This window comes from Phoenix dactylifera, chromosome 15 (genome assembly GCF_051530095.1).
Source record: "Phoenix dactylifera cultivar Ajwa chromosome 15, Ajwa_hap1_PhDact_Kaust_v1.1, whole genome shotgun sequence".
NCBI lineage: Eukaryota > Viridiplantae > Streptophyta > Magnoliopsida > Arecales > Arecaceae > Phoenix > Phoenix dactylifera.
Window position 1 is genome coordinate 23,748,379 of NC_143204.1, and position 23,592 is coordinate 23,771,970.

The 23,592-nt window shown below is 38.2% G+C and overlaps 1 long non-coding RNA gene and 1 pseudogene across 2 annotated transcripts; one reads left to right on the forward strand and one right to left on the reverse strand.

The window, feature by feature from the left end:
• Positions 1-3,428: 3,428 nt before the first annotated feature.
• On the forward strand, positions 3,429-4,436 carry LOC103705822 (E3 ubiquitin-protein ligase RHA2A pseudogene; annotated as a pseudogene). The gene has a single exon (XR_015973660.1). The product of XR_015973660.1 is annotated as an E3 ubiquitin-protein ligase RHA2A pseudogene (transcript).
• Positions 4,437-15,941: 11,505 nt separating this feature from the next.
• On the reverse strand, positions 15,942-17,566 carry LOC148699950 (uncharacterized). The gene is made up of 2 exons (XR_015973537.1): positions 17,321-17,566; positions 15,942-17,197 (listed from the first exon to the last, which is right to left on the reverse strand). It is a non-coding gene; the product is annotated as an uncharacterized LOC148699950 (long non-coding RNA).
• Positions 17,567-23,592: the final 6,026 nt, after the last annotated feature.

Below are 23,592 nucleotides of genomic sequence, written 5' to 3' on the forward strand. Positions count from 1 at the left end.
TCCTCATTATCTTGATGAAATGTTGATAGTTTTCGTACTCCTATCATCTGTTTAAACAAATTTACAACTGTTCAAAAATAAAGAAAAAATAAAGCTTAGAATAAGCCTCGCTCATGCCAAATGGGTTTAGAACTTCTGTGGAACGAGAAAGAAAAAGTTTTCCAGGCAAATCTGCTTCGCTATTATTTTTATTCTTTATATTTTTTTAGGAGAGAAATCTGCTTGTTTTAAGAATAACTATTTGAAGATGGCTGGAATGACTATGTTCCTAGAAAGAAGCCTATTTCGTCCATGCCCCTTTTTGAAAAAAAAGAATACAAGTACCCGAAGAGTAGAGTAATTACGGCCAGGAATAACAAATTTCGACCAATCAAGTAGAGGAATACGATATTGATAGGGTTTTATTTGGAAGCATATTTTTAATAATAAGTTCAAGCTAGGCGAGGCATGCTGCATGATGAGACTAGTTTGAACTCAATTTAAGAAACTAGTCTCGGTAGCTGGGGACTATTTCAAGCTCAATGCAAGTGATAGTTACATAGAAGCCCCTATCTAACTTAGTATTTTATTTACGTTCTCTAACTTTTGACCACCTCCACTTGTCCCGGTACATTGCACGACATGATTACTTCAAAAGTCATGACCAGACAAGTCACTTTATGAACAAAGTATTTCATGTAAATCCTATAATGTTGGCTAAATTGCCTTCTCTGTCTCCTCTACTGAAATTGAACTAGTCCCGGGAGGGAAGCCCGAAGATGATTAGAGTGGCAATTGCAAATAAGTCCGTTGATTACAGCAATATTTCATTAAAGTCCGCCTCATACAAACCCTCCACCGCACCTGCAATCCCCAACTCAACTCTTGACTTCTCTCTCTCCCTCTCTCTTTCTTTCTGTCTCTGTCTCCGTCTCTCCCTCTCCCTCTTTCTCGTCATATATTAATGCATATGGCATTGGAGAAGAAGATGAGAAACGGGAAACTTTTTTCTAAGAAGTTTTTGCGTGCCTCTTTGTCTCAGTTTGAGAAAGTAAAAGGGCAAAGTGTGAATGACAAGGTCTCTTCAAAAGCTATGATCTTTAGAGAAGTTTGTGCTTATTTTCAGATAAGGGAGTGAGTCCAGCTCCATCACTTCAGAAAATGAAGGGAAGATGCTCATGGTCTATTCTATCAGAAGAATAATTCAGCCAGTTATATTGTCACATTTCCACTGAATCGATCTCAAATCCTATGTTTCACCCCTCCAAGTTGCCGAGCCTGATTGGATGGCCGGCTTGACATTTGGATCCGAGGCAACTTTACTCCATGATTGACCGGAGAGAATCCAGGGCAATGTGAACCCAATGCAACTTGGCCGAGCCCCCTTTGGACAATAAAAACTCAACGCACTACCCTCAACAATGACCACCATGCCATTCCTTTCTTTCTTCTCAATTTTCTATCCAAGTGGCAGCAATGTTTCCTAAAGTATCTACATTCACCACCTGAACATCTGAGTAAAGCTAGATACTTACCTGTAGCAAATTCCCTTTGATCATTTATGATTAAGAGAAGATAGTTCGATATTTAAGCATAGTTAAATAATAAAAGTCATAGTGATTTGGACACAACTCTATTGAACTATGCATAACAACCTACAAATAACTCGTGACTGCGATTTTTGAGTTCACAACAATCGTATCAGCCATGCTGCGTTACTGTTTTCCAAGAAAACGTTAAAATCTAAATGCAAAATATTGATTTTAAATCTATATAATATGCTTGACTATACACCAAAATGAGTGCAACGGTTATAATTAAGCCATTGAGGCTGTCATTGTAATCATACTGGCATTATGATTAATGAATATTTTCTAGAGAGACAAGAGGGACGCCACTTGAATTCATAGTGTCCTAACAAGCTCACGTCTTAAATATCGATGATCGATGGAAAAGAGACCATCATATGATTTGGAGAGGGCAAAATAATTTTAAGAGATGGAGGAAAGAGGGAAGCCAAAAACCATGTATAGAGAAATTATTAGACGGGTCAAATTCACCGTAAACCGAAGACAAAATGACTGCATGATAATTTCACTTGGAATGAATCTTTGTAAGATGATTCAGAGTGAAATGAATCCATCTAATAATGTTAACCTAAGATAAAATGACAAGATTCACAGTGGACTAGATCCATCTAATAATGTCTCTTATGTATACAATAATAAAGTTTTTGGAAAAAGCGCTAGTGGGAATATAGACCAAGTTGCCAAATAGGGCAGGCAGGTAGTGAGAAGGTGTCTAAAGAAGTAGAATGAGCATATTATAGTGGGGTCGGCGGATTCGAAGATCTTAGAAGCATGCTTCATGCTCCCCCTAAACACAGCAACCAACATCAAAGACACCACCTTTAGGTCCGAAAATCTCGGGCCTATCGCCATTCATATATGCCTCATCATCTCAACCATATGATTAATCAACCAGAACATATGGTTATATTATGCTGCAAGGGGCCTACTCTTGTTCCTCCCCTCGGGGATCATTCTTATCGGTCTCCATTTGTATTTTATCATGTCAATAGGACATGGGTGAGATACATTGGATCCAGACTTGGACCAACTCTTTCTTCTTTCTTTCTTTCCTTTTGCCTGTTCGAGGGTAAACGAAGGCTTGCGGGTGCATTAATTAGTGTTTAAGACCTCTTATGTAGCGCTCCGCTACGTGTAGTTTCTTTTTATCCTCCGATGTCCAATTTTGCAGATCAGACTCTGTTCTTATAGAATATCCGGAATTAATTAAACAAGTTTCAATAGAATCAATTCTAATGTCGTGGCTTCTTTCTATACTCTCTTCCTCAAAGTTAACTTTGATGGATCTGTGCTGAATGAAAGTACGAGGGGAGGCCCAAGTTTCGTATCAAGGACCTGAGCTCTAGGATAGTGGTAGCGGATAGCTGTCAGTTATTCGACATCACGATCTTCAGTACGAAGCTGAGAGCTGTCTAGAAGGGTCTTCGACATGCTTGGCGAATGCTACTAGCTAGTTTAGTCATCCTAAAGGGTGACTCGGCTACGATCATCACTTGGATCCAGGAAGTCCGAGGACTGCCAACTGCAACCATCCACTGCTTCGAAACATCTCGATGGTGATGAGGAATAGAGGATCTGTCTAGACTAAGCATGTATTTAGATAAGCTAACAGGGCTGTGAATTGGGTGACCGTCTATATAACTAATCATGCTAGTAATATTTTGTTGGTTTTTGTTTTCTAATTATAGTTCTCAACAAGGAAAAAGAAAAAAAAAAAAGAAAAAGAAACCTTAGCGGAAATGGCTTCCCCGGAAACCGGATCAAGAATGGGAGATGTGCTTCTCAAGTGGGAGAATGGTGGGTCCCCACCACCATCGCGTGAACCACCTACCCTCCATACCATCGCTCCCTCCCTCTCCATAACACTCCAAGACTCGCCCCTCAAACTCCCAAATCCCAATCGCTCCCATGCCCCTTCCCCAAACCCCACGTAACCCCTCTCTTCTCTCTCGTCTCTTCCTCTAATAAATTTCACTCCTTTTCCCCACCGCTTTTATAAATCCCTCTTTCTTTCTCCCGATCCTTCACTCTGTAATAATTATCAAATTAAGAAAGAAATTAAATAAAAAGAAGGAAGGGAGAAGGGGGGGAAAGAAATGGGGCTCCCGAACCGACTCCACGACGCCTCCAGCGACTCCATCCCGATCCTCCTCGTCGTGGCGGCCGCCGGGTGGGTCTCCTACTTCCGCTCCCTCCTCCTCTGCCTCCTCCACTCCCTCGGCCTCCTACGCCTCCATCCCTCCTCCGCCGCGGCCGACGATCCCCTCTTCTCCGCTGCCGGCTCCGGCCTCGCCGGACTCGTCGTCGTGGCCTCCTCCGGACGCCCCTTCGCCTACGAGGCCTTGCGGTCGGCGGCCGCGGAGGGGGAGCGAGAGGACCCGGCCTGCGTGGTGTGCCTCTGCGAGCTCGCCGACGGCGACCGGGTTCGCCGGCTGGCGTGCTGCCATGTGTTCCACAGCGAGTGCCTCGACGGGTGGTTCGACCAGATGAATCTCAATTGTCCTCTCTGCCGGTCGCCGCTGGCGGCGGAGGAGCGTCGGGCCGACGCCGACCGCCGGATCGGGGCGGAGCTCGTCGCCTGGCTCTCCCCCTGTTGATCCGACCATCCCCCCGATCGGACGGTGCTTATGCTACCTCCTCCTTATAATTATTATATATAATTTTTTTTTAAGCTTTACCTTTTTTTTAAAGGGTAGGCGGTGCTTGAGCCGCTCGGCCTTTCTTCCTCCCCTCTTTTTTTGGGAAGAGTTCTTGGACTCTTCTTCTACTCTTTTTGTGTGCGTATGTGTGTGTAATTTTATCATCTAACAAAGATATTTATGCTGTAAATCTTGGTTCCTAGGATTGAATGGCTGGCATTGATAATGATGTGATTTATGTTGTTGCTTGGTTTGATTGTCGTTTTGGATCATTTGTTCCAACTTTTTCTAGATCATATTGGGTTTATAGTTTTCCCTCTTTTTGGATTTAGTTGCTTTGTTATGTTTTATGTCGATTACTATGACTATGATGATGATGAGAGAAAGAATAATTAGCTGGAAATGCCAAAGAGCCCGTGTTAGCTTGCTGCTTAGATGAAGTCTCTAAGTGAGCTGGTTGGGTCCATCCTTGTACTACACTAATCTCCAATTGCTATATCAGCTTGGTGAACTGAGCAGCGATCTAAAAGTTGCTTACTTAAATACTCTTCTTAGTTTGCTTTAATATTTTTACGATCCATGTATGTCACGCTATGTTATTTATTAATTTCTTATTCAAGAAGGTGATGAGAAAGAGCAACCTCATTAATGTTTTCTATTTTATAATGTGAGTTGGCTCGAACTCTTTGAGGAATTTTGTGGATGTTAGGTTTTGGATAGAATGGCAAATCAGTGACCAAATAAATAATTATAAAAGTATTACCAGTTATGACACAAAAGTAATGGAAGAAATATGTGGGAAACGCCTTGTGAGGCTTGAAAAGAATTTCCTGTTTCCAATTTTAGCTATTATAACCCCTTATCTATTGACATTTTTTCCTTGCATGCGCATGCACGCACACTTTTTAGTTAATAATCAGAAGGGAAATGGAACGTTGTAGTTATTTTGATTTCATCTAGATAGGGTCTGGATAGTTTTACTTCTCATATAATATATATTTGTTGTTTTTAAATTTTAAACTTTAAAATAATAATTTTAAGTAGGAACTTTTTGTTGCTAAATCAAAAATTATTCTTTCCAAAAGTACAAGTCAAGTCAAATTAAGCCAAGCTAACCAGGTCCTTATGTCAGCTAATTCTGATTGTAGGCTCTCTTAGTTTATATCTGAAATCATTGTCATATATCCTCATCCTCTTTGATGACTCATCTTCAATCATCGGAAGCCAATTAATCCCTTATAGGAGTTCCTTTGCTTTGCATAGCTACCAAAGTTTCAATAAAAGTGAGGAGAGACGCATGTTTATTAGATTCTCTCTGCTCATTCCCTGTAATAAAACTAGTTGACTATTCAGAGAGGGATCTCATACCACTGTGCGTTCCTGTTTTTCCAAGGAAAATTGCATGTAAAATTTAATACCTATCTTGGTAGTGGTATATATTTGAAATAAGATGCTATTTGATTAGATAATTTTCCAGCAAAGGGTCATATGATGTTCCAAAGGACTATAGTTGAGTGATGCATCTGAATGGACTTTCATTTGAGAGCTTTTTTTTGCTTTCTTTCTTTCTTTTGAGAACATTTAGGTGGAGCCTAGTCACCTGCATTAAGAGAATGAAAGCAATGCAAATACAATTTGCTAGCTCTAAAATAAGAAATTTGCAGTATGAATTTCAGACGCCATAAATATTACGCCAACAGAAGCTTTATAATTATATGACACTGCGATTGGCTTTGTACTCGCTTGAGCATTTATGATCTCTGCTTTTCCTGAAGACGGAAAGCTAGTTTTAACCTTCAATGCCCTGATGACAACCCCACAGTTGCAGATAATGATGCGAAAGCGAAAAGAAGCCATCCACTTGCTTCCCTGGACTTGAGGCTGCCGTGACCGTAAGAAGAGCATGCCTGATCTCTCTCTATCTTTCGCTCTCAAAACCCAGTGTATTTGTACGGTTGGAAACGTTTCTTTGGTTTTTCCTTCTTTTTTTTTTTTTGAAGCGAAAAGGACTGAACAGCATATGTGGACCAAAATGGTCAAGAACATCAAACCAATAGCCTTTAGCATACTCAACTACATTGACGAAAAGTTGAAGTCACAAGTTCCATGCCAGCTGCAAGGTTTGAGTTGCGTCCAACGTCACACTCAGTGGGATTAGAAGTTGATTCTTAAACTTGGGTCCAAGCTTGGACCAGGAATCAACCAATTTGTAAATTATATTGGGTTGGGTCTGATTAACTTTGACCAATAAGAGCCTGTTTTAAATATTCATACGAGGTTGGGCTGAAAATTTTACAAGGACGGAGTCTGTTGGCCCATCTATTTCACATTTTTTAAGACCTTATCTCAAATCTCAATCTTTGGATTTTTTTTGCCAAAAGATCTAGGCTAAAAGGTATTTGGCTGATAGAGCCATGCTTGGCTGGACGACCGGTTCTATACAGAATTTTTAGTCCAATCCTGTAGAAAAATACAAATAGACACTAAGTGTATGTTTGGATATTTCTTCAGAAATATCTGGTAGGAATATTCTTGTAGAAATTGGACCTATTATTCCACTCAGCCCGTATCTTCTAAGTGCTGTCCTAGCTTAAATTTCAGTCTTTGGCCTATTGGTTTGGAGGAAGAAAAAGAGAATCATGAAGGCCTTTTCTTCTCCACACTGGATTCAGACCGGGAGGTATTGAGTTGAAATCGGTCATGCTCAAATGGATTCAGACCGGGAGGTATAAAAATTAATAAATTTTGTATATTAAATTCCATTTTTTTGAAACACAAATAAAAAATAATCATAAATCATCTATTTCTAAGAAAGCTTGTAAGAAAATTATGTAAATTTTAGGATAAATAGAAGTTATTAATATTTTTAAATAATTCAAACAATTTTTCTTAAAATATCACAAAGAATAAAATTAATTATATTTTTTATATATATTAAAGGAAATAAGATTTTTTATTAAAACAATTAAATATTAAAATATAAAATAACATAAAATATATCAAAATCATGCTATTTGGTAACATGAATAAATTTTGAATAAGCATAATAAATAATTGTAAAAGAGGAATGAGTTTTCAGGCGGAGTACAATTCATCCATCAATCCATGGTTTCCATTCTGAATTTAAGAGCTATTCTAGACCCACAAATTTCTATCCAAACTCAATCCGAACTGGATATAAAATCAGTGCAGCCGATCCATCCAGTCTTTGAGGGTAATCCTTTCATTGCACTCTGTTGCTTCCAAGCACGTAAAATTTGGCTTGATGGCTTAATTCGTGTTATGCTGTATGGATGCGAAAAAAACCTAGGTAATATTCAATCGTGTGACAAGATTATTCTCCTCTTCTCGAGGATGCATTACACCTCTTCAGTAAAATCCACATCAGAGGATCATAGATTATTTCCTCCTCTTTTTTTTTTTTCTCCTGAGAAGAATCCAGACAACTTAATTTGAAGTAGAATCTGTACGTAGGTGGAGATTGGGGTGGTTGAGCATCCAAAGACACTTTTTGTTTTTTGGTTTTTCTCTCTACTGATTTTAGTTCTCTTCTCCATTGCTTCCTTTTTCCTTTTTTTTTTGTTCTCTCTTTCACAATTTTCATTATTTTTAATAAATTATTTTGAGAATGAAATGTTGTGGTGAGATTTTACCGTTTTGTTCAAAAAAAACTATATTGTGAGGAACATTACCTCAATGAATTAAGGTGGATTTCTCTCTCATTTCTCAACTGGTTTAGTTGAACTCAAGTATGATTCAGTATTTAATAAGTTTCCAACTAGTTTTAGCAGAAGGTGCAACAGGCTGAAGACTAAGCCCAATGAGTTCAGCCCAGTTATAGTGGAAAGAGATCCATACTGTTATCATAAGGATTCAAGTCGTAGTAATCCAACCGAAGTAGGTTTATGGATAAATGGACATGGTGACATGGGCTATGTCTGAATCCAAATAGTGAATAGATTCATAGCCAAGTCCAACAAAACTTGAATGGAAGTGAAACCCATTGAAGAGGGTAGACCCAATTGGATATAACTGAATATAAATGGACCTAGACTCAAAACAATGTGGTTCAAGCATTTCAAGAAAAAAAAAAGAACTCAGCATTCATAATATTTTTTGACTGATAGATTATATCAGATTAGGATAAAGGAAACCTGCACCTGGTAATTAGGTCCAAAACTAAAAAAAAAGAAAGAGAATAACAAAATATACATATCTAAACTTTGCTACTTTTACATATCTAAACTCTCCTAACCGTCCATTTCCTCACCTCGCCCTTCCTCATCCCATTTTCAGTCCATGCATTTTTCCCTTCCTCCTTATATCTGCTAGCTACAAGATCAAAGGTTCACCACCTCCTTCCACCATTTATTAAAAATAAAATAATATGTGCATTTCATACATTAGTTATGGAGCTGAAAGATAATTATTAATTCTTTTTTTTTCTCAATAATATAAATTTATCGATACCATACCGGCTGCTAATTCTTATCTAAGACGCATTCGCTGTAAGAAATCAGCCAATTAGAAGTCAAAAAGATCGGCATCACAATGAGGCAAAGTATACGATAATCTCACATCTAGACCTGCATGTCAACCAACTAAAAGCCTTTGCAAACCCTCCATCTCCTCATCAGTTTTAATAAAGGAAAAAAAGGAGCTAGCTTACTGTTGAGCCAAGAACCTATCACCCTAATTGCATTTCATCTCTCCATCACCATGACGAACCCTCCACCACCAAAACAGTACATAGTGGAAGCTTCTGAGATATAGACCTCTTAGCTTTCGTAATGCTTCCAATCATGTCTTGGCTAAAACTTTCAAGTAGGAGCATGGTTCCTTTCAGCAGGAGCAAACTTTGAAAGTTTTGGTGGCCACAGTGCTATATTCTATTGTCATTGGCCGACTTTTTAAACTTAAATCCTAATGCTAAACTATATCCAACTCCATCCAATATATAAAGACAAAATACCAAAATATAATTCCGACTGCTGATGCTTAACTAAGAAGCAAACCAGCAAACCAACGGTCAAAAGTTTCAGATGCCACAAGAAGGCAAAGCAAAAGATGATCACGCTTCTGCAACCTGCAAGTCAAATCAACTACGAGTCTTCCCAAATCTTTCACCTGCCCGTCACTCTATAAAAGGGAGCTCGTTCCAAAACCGAACATCCATCACCATGGCTCACCCGCCACCGCCAGGGCCACCACCAACCGGACCGGCCGGTCCGCCGCCGCCGGGACCGGCCGGTCCACCGCCGCCGGGACCGCCTGGTCCTTCCCCTCCTCCTCCTCCTGGTCCAGTCGATCCTCCCGGTCCACCGGGTCCTCCACCCGGCCCTCCCGGTCCACCGCATCATCCACATCATCACCATGGGCCGCCCGGTCCACCTCCGCCATGATCGAAGCATCCGCTCCTTCGCTACTACTATCCAGTCATCCTACTAGCGTCATGGAGGTTGGTCCTTCGGCCATTTCTCCAATAACGTAGTCGCGGTCTTGCAGGAATCTTGTAAGCAAAGTATTGTGCACGAATATATGAATTTTATGGCCTGGTAAATATGGGCACTGGAGTTTTTCCAAGCTCCTTGCCTAATGATGATATCTAGAATTGTTGGTGTTGTTAATAAGAGGCCATGAATTAGTATGTGGTGAATGAATGATCGTTGATCAATGGTGATGCTTGGTGCTTGGTTTTGTTTTGAATAATTAATGATCTTCAACTTGATGCATCTTGTTCATCTGCCAAAACACCTTGTCTTCCAGCTTGCAGTTTGTTCCATGATACTACGCTTTGTTCGTATTTTCCTCAAAAAAGAAAAATCCTCAAAGAGCATACCTTAGATCCTATATTTATATAAGCAATGAATCTCGACCGGCATAGAGCGAATTCCCGAGGCTGGGGTCTCTGCGTGTTCACTTTATTACATCTCGGTTTCCACTCCCCATTTGTTCGATCTCTGCCTCACGATGGACATGGACTTCTCGTCATGTCCCTGACTTTATTTTTTGTGCATGCATCCCATTTACAACAAGTACGCCTCTAAAGTTTGTCGAGGAAGGCAAGATAACAATCCAAAGAAAATTAGTGACATCAAACTGAACATAGATTTAACAACTCAGTCCCCGTTTTCTTGGTTTGATGAGAGCTTGGAAACCATGCGGCAAACAGGGGAACCGGGGAGGGCAGAGACAGGAGGAGATGGAAGAGCTGCATGATGTGAAGCACCCTGATGAGCAACCTTGTTAAGCTTGTCATTAAGAACAGGAACCCATGAAGACAAGAACCACGCAGAGCTCCAAAATTCCATCTTCTTCCCACACTCGAAGGAAACTGCTCGGGCACTCCTATAAATCACGCGAATAGCAGGCGAATAACCAAAACAACACGGGGCAAGGACTATTCAAGCTCCTTACTAATGCACTCATATGCAACCTCCTCATTTATTCACAATAAATGCATCTTAATTTTGATCATTCCCTCCTAAAGAAGCACACCGACTTCCTTTCTCGTTTGTTCTTCCTTAGAGTGGAACTGCTTTGTTTAGCAGTATAGGGGACTGCTTTTTTCATCAATAAAGGTGGCGGTGGTGGCGGAGAAGGCCCGGCGGCGGCGCACAAGGATCGAAGAAGGAAGGTGGTGCAGGGTGCCCGTATATATGTGTATTTCTGAATGAAGATTGTGGAGGGAGAGGGAGGTGAATTCTTGTTCGGCTCAGCCTTCTAACACAAATATTAGTGGAAGATTAAGGGAAGTCAGACTTGATACGTTTGTCTTCTTGAACAGCTGGTTTCTTTTGATAACTCGATTCCATGGCTTCATTTCCTCATATTTTTTAACAACCAAATTGAGAGATAATAGTTATCAAACAACTTATCAAATAGCGTTTGCACCGCAAATCATAACCAGTAATGTTTATGAGTGAATGTTAATCTAGATTTCGTAAAGAATGCATACTAGCAAGGTATACTAGTGAGGTTTAGGTGTATAAAAAAAATCAAAAAAAAATGAAAAGTTTATAATCTTAAATGTTGATTTAGGAAGATCGGTAGACTCCAAGCAAACGAGACTGTTTGTTGAAAAAATCATCAAAAAATGAGAGAGAATAAGGGAAAAGGTTTGCTACAAAACCAAACAGTTCATATTTCTTTTCACCTTTTTCTCCAAAAAAAAAAAACAAAAAACGTTATCTCATTGATAAGAGATAAAACCATCCCCCCCAAAATGCCAAACAAATGAACAGCCAAAGATAGCAATCACTTCAGCGTCACGCAATTGAAACCTTGTTAACAAGGAAGAAACCAGTCGGGTGCAACCAGGCCCCGGTGTCCAAAGCAGGCCCTCCGCCACCCTCGGATTGCAAGCTCGATCTCCTGCTGTCATCTGCCAAAATATCGAACAAAGAGAACCGAGTTAGCTTCCAAAGTGACAGCTTAAATGAACAAAGAGGCCGGAGGTGATGGCAGAAGCATAGAGAGCACAAAGGAATGCGATGCAGAGCGCCATGCATCTCATCATCCGTGCTCTCTATCTTCTGTCAACAGCATCACTACACGCCTCTCTTGCATCCTTCTGATAGCATTTAGTGATAGAAAAGGGGGTGGAGAAGTAGACGAAATAGTGTAAAGGGAGCCATAAAGATAGATAAGCATGGGGATAGCTCCAGGGGGACATGGCCTTGGTGAGGGATATATGTGAAATTAAGGTGTTTGACAATGGACTCCTCCCTTGCCCCCTATATATCCGAGGACCAATGGAAAAGGAAAATTCTAAAGTTCAACAATAAAAAGGATTGAGGACGAGTCGGCTTAAACCTTTCTAATTGGTCTATATACATGTGCAACTGACTCTTTTTTTGATCAAGTGGGATGACCCTCCTTTTTTTTATTCTAATTAGAAAAGTGTAGATGGATTTCACTTATCTTGAACAGCTTGATGTTTGTCCTTTTCATACTCTCTTGTGATACATCCGATGACTATTGGCAACTATTCCACTTGGAGAAGGCTTTAGTTTTGGATACTCTTGAGGTGCATAGCGGCAACAGTGGCATTAATTGTTCCTAATCACCAATCTGGTGTTCAGCAATCACAAGGGTAGAGGTAAAAGTTTGGTGTTCAAAAATGAAAAAGGTAAGGGCTGAAACAATTTACAAATTATAAAATTAAATAACGCAAAAGCATTTACACTAATTTTGTTTGAGCCAAAGTATGCATTCAACAACATATGCCATGAGACCACTGCCAATGTTGTCAGTTTCTGTGTACAAATTCTGTTCGTTCGCATATAAATGAATGAAGGGTGGTACAGCCTCCCGTGTCATCAAAAAACCATAACGGATTTGTTGGCACTAGAAATAAAAAGCCTTTTGCAATATATATATGGATTAAGATCTATGCTATAATTTTTTTTAAAAAAAACACTTTTTATGCCATTAGAAAATAATTTATTATTATTTTTTTTTGGTACACCGATGCCCACATACGTGATTACGATCAAGAAAGTTGAAAAAAAAAAGCTGACAAAAAGAACAAGAAACATTCGCTTGATTCTTCCAGAAGAATTCACTATAGTGATGCATTGCAAAGAAAGCTGCCCAATCAACTGTACTATTTGCTTCTCGATAAATATGAATGATCTGTGAGAAGCTACATCACTCTGTAAGTCTTCAGATGTTGTAAAACAAAAATCCGTCATAGTTTACCGACGTCAAACCCACTTCGAAAAAATGATTTATTTTAAGAAGGCAAACCATCACGACTTCGTGTGAAAGGTCCGAGGAATTGCGGCTTCGTTGATATCTCCATCCGGAATCCTCTGTGCCCTCTTTGCCTCCACCCATGGTCCGTTAAAAAGCATTGGGCCATGTCATGATGTGGACTAGTGGCGGAAGGCTTTGGGGCACTTTGGCAGCTTGCCGTGGAAGAAGGAAATATTAAAAAAATTGGACGAAAAGGAAAAGGCTAAAGAAAAACAGAATAATCCAAATTGAAAACTTTCAAAGCACTCCCATGAGACGACGCCTCCTAGCACGTGTCGCACCAAGGTAGCACCATCACCAACATCTCGACACGTGTACCATCCCTCGTCGTTGGATCTCATCAGCCATCAGCCGTTTTTGTCCTTTCCGTTCGTGGGCGGCGAGGAGAAGCTATATCGTATCGTTAGAGGCCTTCTCGGTCGCGATGGGCACGAATCTGGAAGCGGATATTCGGGAGACGTGTCGATAAGGGGAAAGGGGGACCTGAGGGTGGAGGGTTGTCGCGTCATGATTCGTTTGAAGGGTCTGGAGGAGGGGGAACACGACAAGATAGGTGTGATGGGGTGTTCGGGGCCGTCGGATGGGAATGGGGGCCGTTTTCAGGAAGCTGATGATCGGGCGGAATCGGTGAGCATTTTTTTTGGTGGGTTACATCAAGGAGACATTTTCTGCCAAAATACTTCCCCAGGCGGTTCGAACATGAGCTGCCCCTTTGAATAAACAAGAAGGTGGCTCGATTTGAAGGCAAGGTATCCTTATAGATTTCATAGTGAATACATATGAATACTATGTACGTAAAGAAATACAGACGAATACTAAAGCTGCATTTGGCATGCCTGCCATTTTTTTACAAAAATAAAACAATAATTTTATTTTTTTTGTAAATTCTTAACAATAGAAAACATACATTATTATTATTATTATTATTATTATTAACAATAAGCTCCAATATGGTTGATAACGAGAGGAGAAGAGAGGCTAGAACTGGAGACGAGAAAGAGCTCAATGTCGAGTTGAGAGAGTAGCCGAAGCATCAGTAGAAGAGAATGGAGCGGATATGGAGCTAGCGACATAGCCGGAGACAAAGAATAGCTTAGCATTGGATGCAAAATAGTCCACAAGGCCAGCAAACTTAGCGTTGTTGGGCGGGGCAACGAGCTGAGGAGAGATTGGGCAGAAGAAAAAGAATCTTGTGGAAAGAACTGAAAACCATTTTTTTTTTTGTGGAAAAACATTTATTTTTACTTTTTCAAAAAATATGAAAGTTGTTTTAAAAAATAAAAATAGCAATAATAACTAAAAATAATTTTTTCCATCAAATTTTATATTTTTATTTAAAAAAAATCAGCAAAAAATAGTACCGCCTAAAACTATTTCACGCATGGGTATTTTTTTATTTTATTTTATTTTATTTTATTTTATTTTATTTTATTTTATTTTGGTGCAGAGCTGAGCAAATGCAAAAGAAAGAACATGACAGCTGTTAGAACAGCAAGGAGCAACATCAGAACCCATTAACGTAAGGCGGCCATCGAAAACAGCATGACTACAGCTGGGTGGCTTAGCTCTAACAGATGAATATAGCGCCCAAACCATCAGCTCGGAACAGCAAATTTAGGTCAGCTGAGATAACATCTCCTAACTGGAACAATACATCAGCATCAAGGGCTAAAACGGCAATGAAATCTATCGGCCGTTTAGTTTCACGAAATGCGTGTGAAACTATGAGCGCCTGTCTTGCGTATTTCCAAGCCATTATATCTTTTAAGAAGGCATAATCTTTATACCTACCAACAATCAACTGCTTAATCCAAATTTCTGTTGACTTATTTTTAGCCCAAATGAATTGATCAAACCATGACCCTGCGCAAGGGAATCCGTTTTTGTTAAGATAGTGAATTCAGGAATTGTACTTTCAAATTTCATTTGCTTGAGAGGATTGTAGTTCGAATCCACTGGGAACCACACGCGCGCGCGCGCGCGCGCACACACACACACAGAGAGAGAGAGAGAGAGAGAGAGAGAGATTGTTTGATAGGATGGTTCTACCTAGCTTGGTGCGTGAGAAAAAGTCAGGAGTGAAATTAAAACAATCAAATGGGCCGTTTTTGGGATGTTCCATTGCCACATCCTTCTCTGTCTTAAAGTTTAAGCCCATGGGCGGAACTTAGACCCACAAAATATCAAATTTCAAATAGGCTCGGATCAAAGGCCAAGTTCTGGCCCATGATCAGCCCTATTACCACCGCCCGCTGAGCCCATCTAACTCCTGCATGGGAAGAAGTGTAATTTCTGATCAATTTATTCTCTCATCCTCTCTCCTCCTTTAAACCCGGAGGTGTGATTTCTGATCACTTTTCGACACCATCATCCTATTTGTCATTTCATTTAATAGATTAAGAATAATTTTAATAGTCTTGAACTTGATGCTTCAAAGGAATGAAAAAGAGAGGAGAAAACTAGAGTCGGTAGAAAGGTGGCAACGGTTGGATAACCAATCAAGTTAGAAAACTTGGGCTGCAAGAGATGTTGGGTAGGTAGAGTAGCAAATTAGTTTCCTTTTTTTTTTTTTTGCTGGCCTCCAGCTCCAAGGTAGGTAGAGTAACCCTGTTTAATAGTATAGTTCTATATCAGAGACTGTGAAGCATCATGCGCACAAGTCTTTTTTTAAATGCATTATTAATACTTGATTTCTCTTTTTTTCCTTTCCGGTTGGTAGAGGCTGCTTTGACTTATTGTAAAGTCTTTTTTTTATTCACATCCATCAATAACTCTGGTTCGGTCGCGATTATTAATTCGTACAGACGCAGTTTCGATCCTATTTTGCCAGGGTGACTTCCCTTTAGACTGCATACAGTTAGCATTCATATCGGAAGTCATGTCTCGGACATGGAAACGTTAGCTCAAAACGGCAGGAGAACTCAAGCACGACCACTTATCTAAGCAATTCCATTTGCAACTGCTCAAGAGGAAATGATGCTAAAAACTCCACATATTGGCTTGGATTGCTTATTCTTGTTTGAATTTTATACATGTTTTCAATATTATCTGGCCTGCAGAGACCAATTTTATAACATGATCACCTGATTTACACAAGTTTGAATTCAGCTTACTCTTGTTCTGATTCGTCTCAAAATATCCAATGGATCAATAGACTAAATCTCAAACCCGGTCTAATATTCCGATCCAAATGAAAACATAACTAAAAACTTCATCAAAATCGACGGATAGCAAAGCCCAAAAGCAAACTTTTACACCATGCAACGCTTTAATACTCGCGTGCTGCACTAACCGGACGCCAGGCTGCTTCTGTGGGACTTCTGCCGCCATCTAATAATACCTCTCTTTATGTTACTGAGAAAATAAAAACAAACCAATGAAGCATCAACAAGTTAGCTGATCAAACACAAGCACAAGACTTGGGCAGAAGAAAACTTTTAAAGCCAGCACACAAAGACACACACAAAAAAAAAGAAGCAAATAGACATTAGAATTTTCATCCAAGCTTGCAAAGAAGTGGAAACCATGCTCTTAAATTAAAAACAAGGGAATCATTCGAGACATCAACAGCAGAAATAAAGAAAGAAATCCTGAAGGGTATTATGGGAGTTATGAGGAAGAGGAAGGAGCGCCTAAAAACAATAGGAATGGGAGGCATCGGGAAATACCCGACATGCCCATCTTCCAAACTTTGGAAGAAGTAGGAAGAGAACTTCCTCAATGATCCCATTCCCACTGCTCTTAAAAGCTCGTTCTTCCTCTTCCCTCTCCCACTAAAACAGAGTCTCTCTCTCTCTCTCTCTCTCTCCATGGCACTGATTTAAAGGCAGTATACGTTTTGAGAGCAGAAGGGAAAGGGAGGAGTAATTAGAAATCATTGGCATGGGAGGTATCGGGAGATCAGATCGTAGGAGATGATTTCCCGATCCAATCCCATTCCAACAACTCCTAGAAATTCCACCATCCCTTCCCTCCTACTCTCTCTCTCTCTCTCTCTCTCTCTCCTCGCTCCATCGCTCGGCGAGGGTAGGGAGATGCCGACGGACGTGCTCTTATTTGCATCAGAAAAAGGAAAACTGGTGTTGTAAAACCGCTTGAGCGCCCCTGGTTTTATCTGAAACAACTCTTCGCAGCTGCCAGCTGTTTGGTTTTTTGCCCCTTCGGGCAGCGCCCACCCGCTTTGCACATATTCCCTCGTCAACTATGGATGGCTCGGTTGTTCGCTCTAAACTTTAGTAGGAGCAGAAGAAAATTAAAAAAAAAACAAAAATAATAAATATAATATTTTTTTTGGTACACTCACTACTGATACTGGGATGCGTATTGGAGCACAACTTAAAAAAAAAAACTTACTCAATAATTGAGGAACATCCCACTTTCCTGCCCAGAAAATCTTTCTGATATGCTGGACAGTATAGATGGTAACCCAGTCAGTAGTATTATTCGACAGCCTAGAAGATATCATACTTTCTCATCAGCTGCTAAATGTTGCTGAGAAGCGGATGCTCTGCCCCCTCCGCCTTTTATGTCGAATTTACTCTACAATAATATAATTATTTTTAAAAATAAATAAATAATATAATTATTTTTGATTAGTCTATGGATATGAAAATATATATATGCGTACTCAAAATGATAAACAATGTTTTTAATACATATTTTTCAAAATCTAAATATTACATCAATTTATCTCTATTTGTCTTATGTGAAGAATAAATTGTTATTAAATAAACAAGAATCTGATAATAATATAACTGTTTCTTTTTTTTTAACAAACATTATTTTTTTTCTTCTAGAACTCCTACTGTTGCCTTCCATAAAACAAAACTTTCTTGTTGGCTGCAAGTTCAAATTTGAGCAATGATGAGTAATTGTTGTATTTTAAAAAACTTCTACTGTCGTGAAAGCTGTATTTTTGGTAACAAGAGAAGTTAAGTATAGGTGGATGCGTCAGGTTCATAAAGAAACTATTTATCTTCATGTTTACAGCTGGTAATGAAGAAAACCACGTGTGAGTTCGGATAGAACAAAGTAGGTTCAATGCCAGCAACCTAAAAAAAAATAAATAATACTGGACCTCGAGGAACACAAACAAATAGAATAAATGAGTCCAAACACAATTTTCCAAGCATAAAAGCCAAATTGGGCTCACACAAGTCCAAAACTAATTTAATTGGCTCCAGATAAGGTATCTGGTTAAATGCATATATTCTATCATACCCCACAGTGTCAGCCCAAGTCATTGTAAGTCCATTTTATGAACCTGAGCGAGTAAATATTGTTTAAATCAAATATCTTTTCTTTAGTTTTCACTGCATCCTTCGTAATTACATTGAACAATAATTGCTTAATTTGCTACATTGTTAGGGTCTAACAATCTGGCCATTCTTGAGAAATCATTTATCTTATATGGAAATATTGTCAAATTTCTAACAATACTGTATTTGATTAGAAGTAATCTTATATTGAAATATTGTCAAATTTTCAACTATACTCTTAAGTAAACAATTTCAGTAATAATATTTTTTTCAGTCTATTTGTTAGCCATTTATGCCCTACCCATATAAACACGGTCAATATGGGCTATTTTGAATATTAAAATATATTTACATAAGTTAATAAATATTTTTAAATTAATTATGTATAGTATAAAATATATTTTTGATTATAAATAAACTTTAGTATGTTTTGGTATATAAATAAATATATTAATTTTTAATAAATCCTATGTTAGATTTATTGATAATTAATAAATATTTATCAATGAATTATTAATAACAATACTAATATGTTATTTATTTATTAGATTTTACCATTTCTCACCTATTTTTCATATCAAATATAATAATTAGTATAAAATTAATTTTTTTTGTCAGATTATCTCCTTTACTATAAATAGAAGCAGGATGAGGCAATTATAGCCAAGGAAGTCAAAGCTGCAATTGTGGGGATCAGAGCCAGCCTTCCTGGAGCTCAGCACTTTTGGCTTCTTTCAGAGGTCTCAGATTTCTGAAACTGTTTCTCGTAAATGACAAGCATAATAATACAACGTCTGTGCGTCAAGTGGCACCGTATGCTTCTCAGATGACGTATACTTTGACTTTCCATTGTAGAAGGAGCGTCAGCTTTTTGCATGGTTTTGAATAACGGTGTCATAACCGGTACCATGGCCATTATAGGGAGCCACTATTTTATCAAGATAAATAATAAAAAAATATAATAACTAATATTTTTAATTATTTTTTTACTGTTTTGTTATTATAATGGACCATAATAACATAATCAATAGCTATTATTTTCACTTATTTTAATGTTATGTTAAATTTAAATTTTTAATCACAATTTTTTTTGGAAGTGATTGCATGGCTCAAAAATAATATTATTTTGTATAATAAAAAGTGAGGAAGATGATACTGTTATTTTTTTCAATGTTATCAACTATTATTTTGGTAATTATTTTAGTACTAAAAATTTGAAGATTTGCTTGTTGAGATGAATAATTGGCTATTATAACTACTAATAATTGTTAAGTCTTTTAAAATCTTAGCTTTTTGAGAACCACACAAGTAGATGAGCGTTGCAAATTGAAGAACCTAAGCTTCATGATATTTCCTGGCCTGCTCCAGTAATTCATGGATAGGATGATCATGACATCGATATTTTCCATATTGTTAAACAAATCCTTCAACTTTAGATAATCATTAACTATATACAAGCAAACCAAATAATAAATAAAAAAGTAGAAATAGACATGCAAGCAATAAAGTAGAAATACCACCTTGGTAGTAAAAATCTGGAACCTCTCTACGCATGAGCTGAGGGAAGGGGTATCAGCAGTGGGCCAGTGTGCTGTTCAACTCGAAACAACCCCATCATGCTATGTGACGCAAATTTCGTTTTGGGAAACACACCAGCTCCCATTGGGATATCCACTCGTTCTAAACCCCCTGTTCTATGCTTGCGCTTGCTAATTTGTCCTTCCTCATATTTAAAATGGAAAGGTGACAAAATAAAAGCATGGACAGGGGAAAGGTGACTTAAAATGGATGTTGTTACATATATATATATATATATATATATATATATATATATATATATATATATATATATTAGATGATCCCATTTCAACTTTATGATTCGAGATAGATAATTTGTCAATTTCTCATTTTCTGAGTTTAGCAGTTATACTATAGATGATGAGTTGTAGTTTAAAAATTAGGCTGCAGTTGAAATTCACTGCAACATAATGCCCCCAAAAAATGTTACCAGTGGAACAAAGATAGGAGCCTAAGTTCAGATGTCCAATGAAGATGTGGTTTGGGCCTCATAAAGTTGCATCTTGTGATGCTACATGGGTGGATAAACTTCTTAATTTGTTAGCCTTGGAGTATATAACCTATTCTGGCATGCAGGATTTATGTCCAAGCTGATTTAGATTGAGTTTTATCCAATCTTTGTAAAAATTGGTTGGTCTATTTATTTTCTTTTTTCCCCATTGCTCTTCAAGTCTTCAAATTAAGATATATTTTAGACATGCTAAAGGTGGACTCATGATCTATGTCTATCATGCATCATGGATTAATAGGGGCCAACTATAAGGGCGGTGGTAGGTTAATAATTGGAGAGTCCAATTATTATTGAAAAGGATATATCATGTACCGAGTGGCTTCCTTGCATTCATCTTTCATTAATTGAAACAGGTAAGACATCATCTTCTATTTCAAAACTAAAAAAAACAAAAATATCTAGAGTAAGTTAGGAACAAATTAACTATCTGACGGTGCTTGTATGCTAGCAAAGCTATATATCCCTCACTTTCTATCAATTAAAATAAATTTTAAAAAATAACGACAATCTCAAAAGGAAAAAGAAAAGTAGATGAAAGAACGAAAAAACTCGTATCAACTTCGTTCAATCTTAATGAATATTGACTTAGACTCACAGATGAAATTGGTTGTAAGCGATCTACCATCTCAAAGAAGAGACCGATGAATGAATTAGACTTGTATCAACATGATTGAATGGTTGGGCGATAATTAACCCTAGATGATTATAAAAAGATGTGTGATTGTACAAGGGATACAAGCTTATCCCCTAATATTTGGATCTATGATTTTGTAAATAATTAATTTATCACAAAATTTGGAAATGAATCATCATCATTCTATATAAAGACATGATTTAAACACTCAACTAGTTAAGGAAGCAGCTCAGCTGTCTCCAATCATAAAAGGGGTTCATCTTTTGAGAGCCAGTACATTAAAACTTCAAAGGGTCGACACCTGCAGGACCTTTAAATCATGTTAGTTGGGACCAACGCTTGCAACCCCTATTTAAATGAGGCAACCTACCGGTCTCAAAGCGGAAGCCAATGAATACCCAATTTTCCCTGTGATGCATAACCCTCTATATCCAAGCCGACACATGCCAAATGGCACAATAGGTTGGGCTAGTAGTTATTTAATGACTCTGCGATGGTTATGGGTGATGAAATGAGTGCTAGGATTTGGTTTGATAGTTTATGGCATAACAGCATTGGGATAACCAGCATTGCTGATGTTGATTAATTGATTGCAAGAAATATTTCAAACTATAAAAGAAAACTAAATTTTCTACTTGCAGATTTTATTGAGAGATGGCTGCCCAAAGAAATATAATGTCAAGGAAACTCCTACCATAGCATGTGAATAAAAATGCTTGAACAAATTGTCAGAATCCGTGCGGACGTATGTTTAATTCCATATCGGTTATTTGTCGAGAAAATTATGGGTACTTATACAAGATCAAGAACCCTAACCATTTTAGGTGAGGTCTTGCATTGTTGCAAATGATATCAGAGCGAATTTGGCACATAGCCTATGTGGACTAGGAGATACTGTAGTCGGATTCATGGAGGTTGATCACAGGTCTATCATGATATTTGTGATTAGATTTAAATGGATTTAAACTCTTAGCCTGATAAAAACGTCAGAACTTGAACGGAGAAAGTATGTCAAAACTCGTGCGGACGTATGTTTAGTCCTACATTGGTTATTCATCGAGAAGATTTTGGATATTTATATAGGATCAAAAATTCAAAAAATATCTTTCAGTTAGCTATTTTAAATAAGTTCTGGGCTGTTACTTAAATGATTTAAGACATCAGTAGTTGGGACAAAGCTGGGTGATTTTGGTTATAATACAGTAACTTAAGGTGCACTTCTTTCCCTATTGAGAAGGCAGGCGAATTCACACCACCATCTTCTAGCAAAAAAAAAAAAAAAAAAAAAAAAAATTCACACCACCATGATGCTTCAGTTCCAACGCCCGGAAACGAGGGAAGGAGTGGAGTCTAAATCAAGTCCATCATGTGGCCCCCATCCTTGGCTTGGTCCACCTGTGTCTCCCATCACTCATCCCTGCCGCCCATCAAATGAAGTTGAGTATAAATGTGTGGGTCCCACAGCTAGATCCTAGGTCCTGGGTCCCACATGACCGACCACGTGCATCGCGGGGGAGATCCAGGTTTCACATAAGCAAAGTATTACACGATAATTACGTTCGCTGGACGTAACACCTTCTCCTGCCCTTTTTTTTAAAGATTTATTTCAATGTTATTTTATTTTGCATGGGCGTAGGCATAAAGGAAAAGGAAAAAGGAAAGGAAAAGAAAAAGGATCGGATGCTTTTTAACGTCCGTTTGCTTAACAACCAAGCGAGCTCCCGGCCTCGACCATAACCGTCCCTTTTTTTTTTTTTTTGGCTAAACAACCATAACCGTCCCTTGGCTAATAATTAAATAGCCCTTGGCTTGTTTGGCTTCCGTTAGGCTGCCGTCATGGAGGTCCACAGAATTATTGGGAGGTTTTGCGGATGGATCCTTGACACAAACTGTATTTGCAGATAAGCTCTTTACTGTTGTGCATTTACATTTGACCTGGCAATTATTTGAATGGTTTACATATCCACCCTCTCTAAACTAACAAAGCATTTATTCTGTCGGCGTGGTTCTGAATTTGTTTTTTTTTTTTTTGTTTTTCTTTTGGTACATACTTGGAATTTGCTGAAAGTGGTCGCATTACTTATACTAATCAAGAAATAGAACTCCTACAACATTGAAAATTTAAGTTAGACATTATTAAATGGTTCTTATTCAGTACATAAATTTGGCATCAATATCATGTGTTCGTATTTGTTCCATATTGTTTACTGATGTTTCTTTGAAAAATGTTCACTGCTTAGGCATTGTTGGAGAACTCTTAATAACCGATAAATCTTTCTTTTTAAGACAAGTGGACGCTGTGCATGCTCTAAATTATTGGGTCTTTCCAATAATAAGATCTCGGAGTTAGAAAAATATATTATCCATTCCAAAGAGGGGTCGCACGCCTAAATGCCTACATGGATAATTGTGCTTATAGTAGAATTTTTAATATTTAGGGGAAAAAATGAAAAGTCTTTATTTATCGCAAAGCAAATGGAATATAAGGGAAAAATTGAGCACTTCAAAATCTATCATATAAATAGAGAAGACAACAAAGTTGTTGATTGGTTCTTTTAATTACTAATCAACATATAAAGGGCATTTTGCCAAAATAGTCTCTCTTTTTTTTTTTGAAAGAATGGTCATTTTTTTTTGTGGAAGA